The sequence below is a fragment of the Canis lupus genome, chromosome 17, assembly GCF_011100685.1.
Source record: "Canis lupus familiaris isolate Mischka breed German Shepherd chromosome 17, alternate assembly UU_Cfam_GSD_1.0, whole genome shotgun sequence".
In the NCBI taxonomy this organism is placed as follows: domain Eukaryota; kingdom Metazoa; phylum Chordata; class Mammalia; order Carnivora; family Canidae; genus Canis; species Canis lupus.
Window position 1 is genome coordinate 42,210,054 of NC_049238.1, and position 9,317 is coordinate 42,219,370.

A 9,317-nucleotide genomic window follows, 5' to 3' on the forward strand; every position below is an offset into this window, starting at 1 on the left:
GCTTTATGAAGTTTCCATACAGTTGGTCATTTTCAAAATAGGTAGATTGGAAGCAGTTGCAATGATTAGAATCAGCATGCTATGGTCCAGTGATTTGGATCACAGAAACACAGGCAGACTTGGAATGCTTTTGAGGATGATCCTGGTTGTTTCCAATCTATCATCAAAATACTAAAAAGGATACTTCCACTCAAAAGGTTCTGTAGAGGGATCCCTGGGTGGCGCAGCGGTTTGGCGCCTGCCTTCGGCCCAGGGCGCGATCCCGGAGACCCGGGATCGAATCCCACGTCGGGGTCCCGGTGCATGGAGCCTGCTTCTCCCTCTGCCTGTGTCTCTGCCTCTCTCTCAATCTCTCTGTGACTATCATAAATAATAAAAAAAAAAAAAAACAGGTTCTGTAGATTCAAGGGATACTAATTTTAAGATTTGTATATCTTATAATATAGCATGTACCTGTTATTGAGCCCCCAGTCCAGCTTTGTAACTTCCTTCTTATTTGCAATCTTTCCACATCACAAATCATTGTCACTCTTGAATAGACTTTCATATCTTGAATTAAGTCTTCTAGAAATAAACTGAAGACATTAGCCAAGATATTTTATGGAGATAGTGAAAGAAGTAATCCCAACTTGAACTACTTTAGAGGAAGAAAAAAAATTACCAGAATAATAATAGCCTTGTCAACCTGATCTCACTGTTTCCAGAGACTCAGCACACTCTAGTTTGTCTACCTTTTTCTTCTGTATTTACCTCATTTTCTCAAATTCTTGATGAATTTTCATTTATTTTGTAGGAATAGGATAGTAGGATAGTTACAGATAGTTTTAGGCTTATATGATCACAGAAGAAACCACAGGATTCTGTCACAAAATGTCTATTTATGAGATAAAAGGAAAGGATGGTGACTAGCCTGGTTTATGACATGTTGTGACTAGTCTCACAAGAATTTGTCACTGGCAATATTACTAGAACCACATGGTGTTCAGGACAAAAAGCAGTTTCCCCAAAGAAAGGAATTTTAGTCAAAGAAGGCTAACAAATGTCATCAAGTCTCTTTTCTTATTTTAAGTTAATATATGGCAGTAGAGCCTATCAACTTTGACTACAAGAGAAAAGACTCTGATAAAGAAAAATTTATGATTCACCTTTGTGGCCACGTTGGCTCAATGAACTGCAATTGTTTCTTAATCACCACAAACCAAAATAAGGCCCCTCTAGAGAGTGCCTTGCCAAAGAAAAAAAAAAATGATCAGCTGATACTTTATTGTTGTCACGGGATTCAATATTTTAATTTTTCTCACTCTACTTTACACATCCCTCTCCACCTGCCACAGGAAGATCAGATGTTAGGTCATGGAAAGACCAGGAATAGGGATAAGTGATCTTCTGAGAAGCAGTACTCACCAGGTGTGCTGGCAGGTGTTGAGTTGGAAGTGGAGGTATAATTAGGAACCGGGGGGGGGGGTGGTGGGGAGTGAATAGCTTAAGCTAGAAATCAGAATCACCAGTTATAGAAGGAAAAGTCCTCAAAGCTGTTATATATCAACTTGTTCATTGTGGTCAGGTACAGAGAATTTTCCATAGTGGAGCAAGGGAAAGAAGATCAGGAAGCAGGGCCCAGAGAATCCTACTTGTTCATCAAAAAACCACTGATTATAAGAAATACAAATTTTGACTTCTGGAAGATCATTTACGATATCCGTTGCCTTTCAAAAATTTAACTTTTAAGTATATTTGAGGAAATTAGTAATGTAGAAAATGTAAACTCTTGTTATATGCTGGGTTAGTCTGATACCTTGAGAAAGGTGTTTGTTGCTTATTATTCAGGTTTACCATTTCATTTATTTTGGATTAGTTATTAGTTTGGCTTTGTCCTGGTGTCTACTCAATGGATGTTTTTCTCACTTAAAATATCTTCATGTACACCAGTTCAAATCAACTCCCTTTCTTTCACCTTCATGCCACATTTTGATGACAAGATTACCAGAATATAGCCTCCTATCATATCTAGTCCTCTACAGCCTGCCCTTTCATCCCATCTTAGTGATCAGGTTGTGGCTTCTCATCCTCTCCTCTCAAGACTAGGACTGACCCAACCTTCGGTTCTCAATGATGATGATGAAATAATGAAAATTTATGTTTCTCATGTTACCTCTCCATAAAATAAATCTACATCCATGGGCTGTGATAAGCAATGGAGACAATTTTTTCTAAACTGTTGTTGGACATTTTCTGAGAGAAATCAGTGGACAGAGAGAAGTGACAAAAGTACTCATATCTTAATTAACAAATACCCTTTAAGGGCAGAGCTTTGGCTTCGATATTATAAAATGTCTTTTGTTCAAATTGATTTTAAATGAATTTTCTATTCTCTATGCATATAGGTGGGCTTAAGCTGGCTTTAGTCAAAATTGCCCACAGGGGAATTTACTCAGAATTTTGAAATGTCAATTTCTAGTGTGAGTACTATTTTCTTGGTGAAGATATTTAAACTTAATTCAGCCTGTTATCTTTTCTTACTCTTATTTATATTCAAATTATTTATTAGTTTTTAATTTCCATGAAGGCAGGGATTTTTGTATGTTATGTTCACTGCTATATGCTCTGGTATCAAAAGCATGGTTTGTCATATGAAAATAATTTAATATATATTTTTTAAGTGAATAAATGTCTTTACCATTAAGCCATGCTTAATAGTTTTCAGATGCTATGTTTTCCAAGAATTTGCTGGCCCTTCTCGTCTACATGAATGATGTATAATTCAGATACACTTACTGCCAAATACCATGTATGTTCATTTGACCTCAAACCATGATTGTTTTACTGTTGTAGATAGAAGGGCTTTTTTTTTTTTTTTTTTTAAATTCTGTATCTATTGAATTAACCTTATGGAAAAGAAAGCATATTATGCAAGAGAAAGTGTTTTACATACCAAAGAAATACATTTTGGAATAGAGAAAGTAATTCGTTTTCCAATCAGCAAATTATGGGGAAGTAACATTGAAAGCTGCAGTGAAAACTGTGATCCTGGTTTCTCTCTGTATGCCTTTGATCTACACCTCATCTACTTCTGAATTGTCTTTCTCTTCTCTGGCAGGAGATCATAGTAGCTAGTGTGCCTTTCAGAAGAATTTTAGCCATACCTCAGTTCATTTACTCTGACTGGCATCTGACAAACCAAGTTTTATTTTGCAATTACAGTAAATATAAGACCACACATTCAAGCTTAGGAGCACACTCTAACTAGGACAATCCATATAAAATTTTAAAGAAGACAACATTTACCTGTAGCTTGTTCCTGGCAGGCTTCCCTACAGTGGGAGCTGGGATAGTGTTGGAAAGATTATAGGGTTAGGAGTCAGGAGATAGAGGCTTAAGTCCTGGCATTGCCATGTACCTGCTGGCGGCAAAAAATGAAGATAACAAAAACTATCATAAAGAGTTCTTACAAAAAGTATGTGAAATTATATATGTGCTGGCACTTTGAAAACTGTAATATTCCACAAGAATGTTAATTTTTCTTTGTTATTATGGTTACAGTTGCAACAGATGGGCCAGCTAAGGAAAAGAGAAGGTATATAATGAATCTAAGATCACACAATACATTAGTTATGCAGTCAAAATTAGAAACTACTGTTCTTACTGACAATCCCATCAAAACACAAAATTGAGATATCTGATTTAAAATTTCAACAGGAAAAGACTTACAGAGATGTTTTACTCACCTTTTCACCACATTGGAGGATCCCACTGGAAGTTTAGGAGGACGGCCAGTCATACAATACCCAACCATGGACAGATGGAATCACAGTAGTTTATTAGTCACATAAACTCATAACCCAGGGAAGGAGGACACACCTTGCCATGCAAGGTCCAATGAGTATTACGTTTTGGGATGGTGAATAATCAGGGGCTTTGGGAATCAGACTTTGTACTATTAACAAGTTGTGGTGACCCCAGTAACAAAGGCAGGATATGGTTGGTAGGTTTGAATAATTCCATGGGCTGGCAGGAAACTGAACCTATATTCAGAAAAAGTAAGAATTGTTCTTGGTCCTTTTGATAAGGAAGGTGGTTTAGTTAGGGGACCATTTCTGAGGTGGCATCACAGAAAGGGGAACTTGCAGGTAGATTTTTTGACCTCTTGCTGGCTTCACTGGATACCAAGGCAACACTTAATGCTAGGCCTTATACCATGGGAGACACTAATTCAACTAGTAGAGACAAAAGACTCCCAAATAGAAGCTGTGACCATGGAGGCAGATTAGCATGAGAAGAAACAAAACAAAACAAAACTTCTAAATTCAAAAACCTGGGAAGCAATAACTTAAACAAGAGATAGAAAGGAAGAAGTTAATAACAATAAAAATATACAATGCAGGATTGTGGAATAGATAGGTTGAGAATAAGAAGAAAAAGGGTCTTGCAATATCAAAACATTTCAAAAACTGGGGCATGAGAGTGATCAATTATTTCCATAAATACAGAGAAAAAGAGTCAGGTGAAGACTTCAAATTGATATTGAATTTATTTTTATAATTATGAGATCTATTTCAAAGCCCCTATTTGAGTATGTCTGTCATTGATAGAGAGGGCAGGCGGAAAATTATGCATGTTCTTGGAAGTGAATTCAGCCAATCAGTCAAAGGAATGTGGTCATGTCATTACATCCCTAAGAGTACATTCCACATCTCAAAGTCTATCCTTAGGGATCCATCATTTTGCCTTAAGTATATCTTTAGACTTAAACAAACAACAAGTTCAACTAATCATAGCAAGTTAATGTGCTCATTTTATATGCCTGGGGGATATAGGCAATGAAAATCAGAAATCATAAGATAAATTACCTATAATTCCATGACACAGAAATAATGACAGGTAAAACAGCATGGGGTACTTATCATTGATAAATGTTAATGTATTTGAAAGGGTAATGTTTTCTGAAAGTCATAGGTTGTCTGAATAAAAGTCTTACAAATGTGCCCAGAAAAATGGGTTCTGCTAAGAAATACCTCTCTTAAAGGTAAAGCTAGTAGTTTCTTAAAGGTTCCCATATACAGAGTGGCAAAGTAAAGACTCCTTTGACAAGTAAAGTTTCTTGAAATTATTTCTTTAAAAATGTTCCCTAATAAAACCTGTTTGCCTTTACAAGAGATGAACTCACCCCACACTTATGATATTATCCGATACAGCTAAACCATCGTTAGGCACATTCTTCAAATTTGTCATTTTCTGCCCTCTCAGGTGCCTCATTAGGCTCTAACTCTCATCTAACTGCATCATTTTAATAGATTCTGAGCTGAATTTCCCCATTTCCAGGCCCTTCCTGCTCTTCATCTTCTCTATGAATTACTCCTCTTAATTACAAAATAAGGTATCTTTTGCAATATATATAATAACATGACCACATACATCTTTGTCATAAGGAATTCATATAATCCATAAATTTGTAAGTCAAACTAATGCATTTATGTATTTTTCTAGGCAGAGTTTCCACAGTTTCTATCACTTTCAAAAGGTATCTGTATACCTACATATTAAGAAATGTCATCCTACAGTATAGATTAGCGAAACCCATAACTCTAGGTATTAGCAAAGGTGCCCAGACTCTAGCCAAGCTGTCCTGGCTTATGGGTTTTTGTGGTTTCTAAATGCCATTGCTCTGATACCACTCTCACCACACAATTTCTCATTAAAGTTTGGTTTCCTTGTGAGACATAACTACAGGAAAATAGATATAGATATAAATATAAATATAAATAAATACATATTACCCTTTGTTTTTTAACTGAAGGCTTTAAGCATTTTAAAGCCTGAGGGAGCAGAACAAAAACATCAAATTATGGGTGAATATGTCTCAAGGTGAACCTGCTGAGTGCCCTCACTATGTAATTTTATATATTTTATATTTTATATATTTATTGTTTTTATTTTTCTTAAATATTTAAGATTTAAGGTGATTTAGTCTCACCTTGCCAGAGTAGAATTTGCAACAGAGAAACTTATTTCTTTCAATGTATTGCTCTCAGTAATTCATTTTTTGGTTCTTCTGTTATAAAAATAAATTTTCTAAAAGTTTTTAAAATAAAATTTTCTTAAAAAGATAGAGTGGCAAAATTTAACTTACAGATGGGGTAAACAGATATCTCTACTGAATTAAAGAACTATATTAGAATCCTTGCTCCCCCAAAATTTACGAGATTTTTTTCTATACATTATTTAAATATATCTAATTTAGGAGAAATAATAATAATTTAGGAGAAAAATATTGACACTGAAAAATACTAGTAGAATTATGCAAAAGTTAATTCTGAATATGTTTTTAAGTATCTTTTTTTTTTGAGGGATAGCATATATACAAAAGTTTTCTAGTCTCAAGTGTATTACTTGATGAACTTAACTATCATCCAGATGGTGAAACAGAACATTAATAGCACAATAGAACAGAATAACAGAAAGTAACCATCTCCCCTTATCTAAGTTACCATCTTCTACAAAGTTAACTGTCATTCTGACATGCAACATACCATATTAGTTTTGTCCATCTGTGCACTTGTTATTAACAGGATACAGTATGCATTATTTTGTATCTGACTTAGCTTCTATGACCCTGTATTTGCATGATTAATCCATGTTTTTACATGCACCCTTTACTTATTTTCCTTTTCCTGGGCAGTAAGGTTTCGGTTATTGAGAATAGTACTACTATGAATACATCATTTCACTACGATTTTTTGAATGCACCATTTTAATGCATACATGCATACAATTGTATTGGTTATAATGTAGGACTGAAATTGCTGGGTTATAGATTGTACATGCATAGTTTAAGGAGAGACTGACAGACTTCCAAAATGATTGTAACAATTTCCACTATCAGCAGTATATGAGTATTGCACTTGCCTGACATTCTCACCCAGACTTGTACCAACAATATCTTAATTGTAGCTATGCTAGTGGGGTAGGGTTCAGTTGTACATAATTGTATTTATAATTTTTATTTCCCCACTGACTAATGATGTTCAGGACATTTTGACATTTCCAACATTGATTTATGTACCTCTTTTTGAAGTATTTGTTTAAGAATTTGGTTATTTTTTAGTATGTGTGGTTTGGTCATTTGTAAAATCTAAATGATTATTGATTCTTTATATATTGACGGTGTGAGTCCTTTGTTCTGTATATACATTGGAAATATTTTGTCTCTTGTCTTGTCCTTTTGCTCTCTTAATGTTATCTTTCAATGAACAGAAATTCTTATTTTAAAGAAGTATAATTAATCACTATGAATTACGGTGAGCCTATTATTTTTAGGAACATCTTGCCTATACCATGGTCATGATGTTATTCTCCGTTTTATTCAAGAGGCATCGTTTTTTAACTCTTTCTCTTAGATATATATTTTAAAGATTTCATTTATTTATTTGAGAGAGACAGAGAGACAGAGTGAGTGCAAGCAGAGGGAAGAGCAGATTCTGTACTGAGCCTGGAACCTGAGGCAGGGCTCAATCTCATGACCCTGAGGTCATGACCTGAGCTGAACTCTAGAGTTGGATGCCTAATAGACTGACCACTCAGATGTTCCTCTCACTTATATTTGTACTCCAGCTGTTATTAACTTTTGTGTGTGGTGATAGTTAGGAATCAAGAATCAATTACTTTCATATAGAAAGGTAATTGATATTATCAATGTGAATTTATTATGAATCAATTATGAATGTCAGCATTATTTAAAAGGGCTTATTTATTTTTTTCTCTCTTCTTCTTCCAACTACTCAAGAGAGTTGACTTTGTTATAAACCAAGTGTTTTAAAACAGATAGTCTGTTTTTTTGACATCCTATTTAGATATGTTGGTATGTTTTTCATCCTTGTAATATCACCCTGCCTCAATTTCTAAAGCTCAGTGACGATTGCATGAGAGTCTCTTTCTCCCTTTCCCTTTGCCCCTCTCCCTGCCTACATTTGCACTGTCTGTAAAATACATAAACAAAATCTTTTTTTTTTTAAATGGCTTGGTTATTCTTGGCCTTTTATTTCCATAATATTTTAAAATCAGCTTGTCAAATTCCAAGCACATACAAAACTCAATGATATTTTAATTGGGATTAAATTGAATTTATACACAAATTTGTAGGAAAGAGAATTAATAAAATTGAGAATTCCAATTCATAAATATAATGTATCTTTTCATTTTGTTACTTTTTAAATTGATAATATTTTGTATATTTGTAAAAAAAAAGTTTATTTTTGTTGGATTTATTCCAAGGTATTTAAACAATTTTTGATTATACTTTAAATGTTACTTTTTTACTGCATTTTCTAGAGTTTACTGATAGCATATTAAAGTGAATTTTTGTATATTATCTTTTTAAATATATCAAATTATTTTTTTAGTCTTAATTTGCCTATAGATACTTTTGGACTTGTTATATACATCATAATGTCTTCCAACAATGATAGCTTTTAGTATCTTAAGTAATAAAATATTTTTCATATTTCTTTTGATCATAGTTTTATTTTTGTAGATGACTACTGCTTTTACTTTTCTTTAAGGTTTTATTTATTTATTCATGTGAAACACAGAGAGAAAGTCAGAGACACAGACAGAGGGAGAAGCAGGCTCCATGCAGGGAGCCCAATGTGGGACTGGATCCCAGGGCTCCAGGATCACACCCTGAGAGGAAGGCAGACACTTTAACCACTGAGCCACCCAGGCGTTCCCGACTACTGCTTTTAAATAAATGTTTTTGGAACATCTGTTCATATAGATGCTTTTAAAGTTACAAACCTTCCCCTAAGCACAGCATTAACTATAACCTAGAAGTTTGACATGTCATATTTCCATTACCATTAAAGATATCTAATTTCAGTGTTATACCTTTTTAATAATAAAATATTAATTTCTAAAAAAATAAGGAGTGTACTATTTACTGTTTATCTATTTTGTAAAATTATAATTTTCAAATTATCTAATTTCACTGTAGCAAGATAACACAAAAACTCTGCATGATTTAATTTTTCCAAGTTGATTTTCTGTATAATTCAGGCTATGATCAACTGGTATATGTTCTATGTGTACTTGAAAAAGTGAAACATCCAGAAACTGTTGGCCTCTGTATTCCACACTTGCCAATATATTCATTTTCTTAATCATTTTGTACTATTCTATTGTATCTTTAAATTTTGATTTTTTTTTGTTTTGCTTTGCTTGCTCTATAAACTACTACATAAGAAATTTTATAGTCACCTACTGAAATTTTGAGATTGTGTATTTCTCCATTTAGAAACTCATCATGTTTTATGTTTCACGTTTTG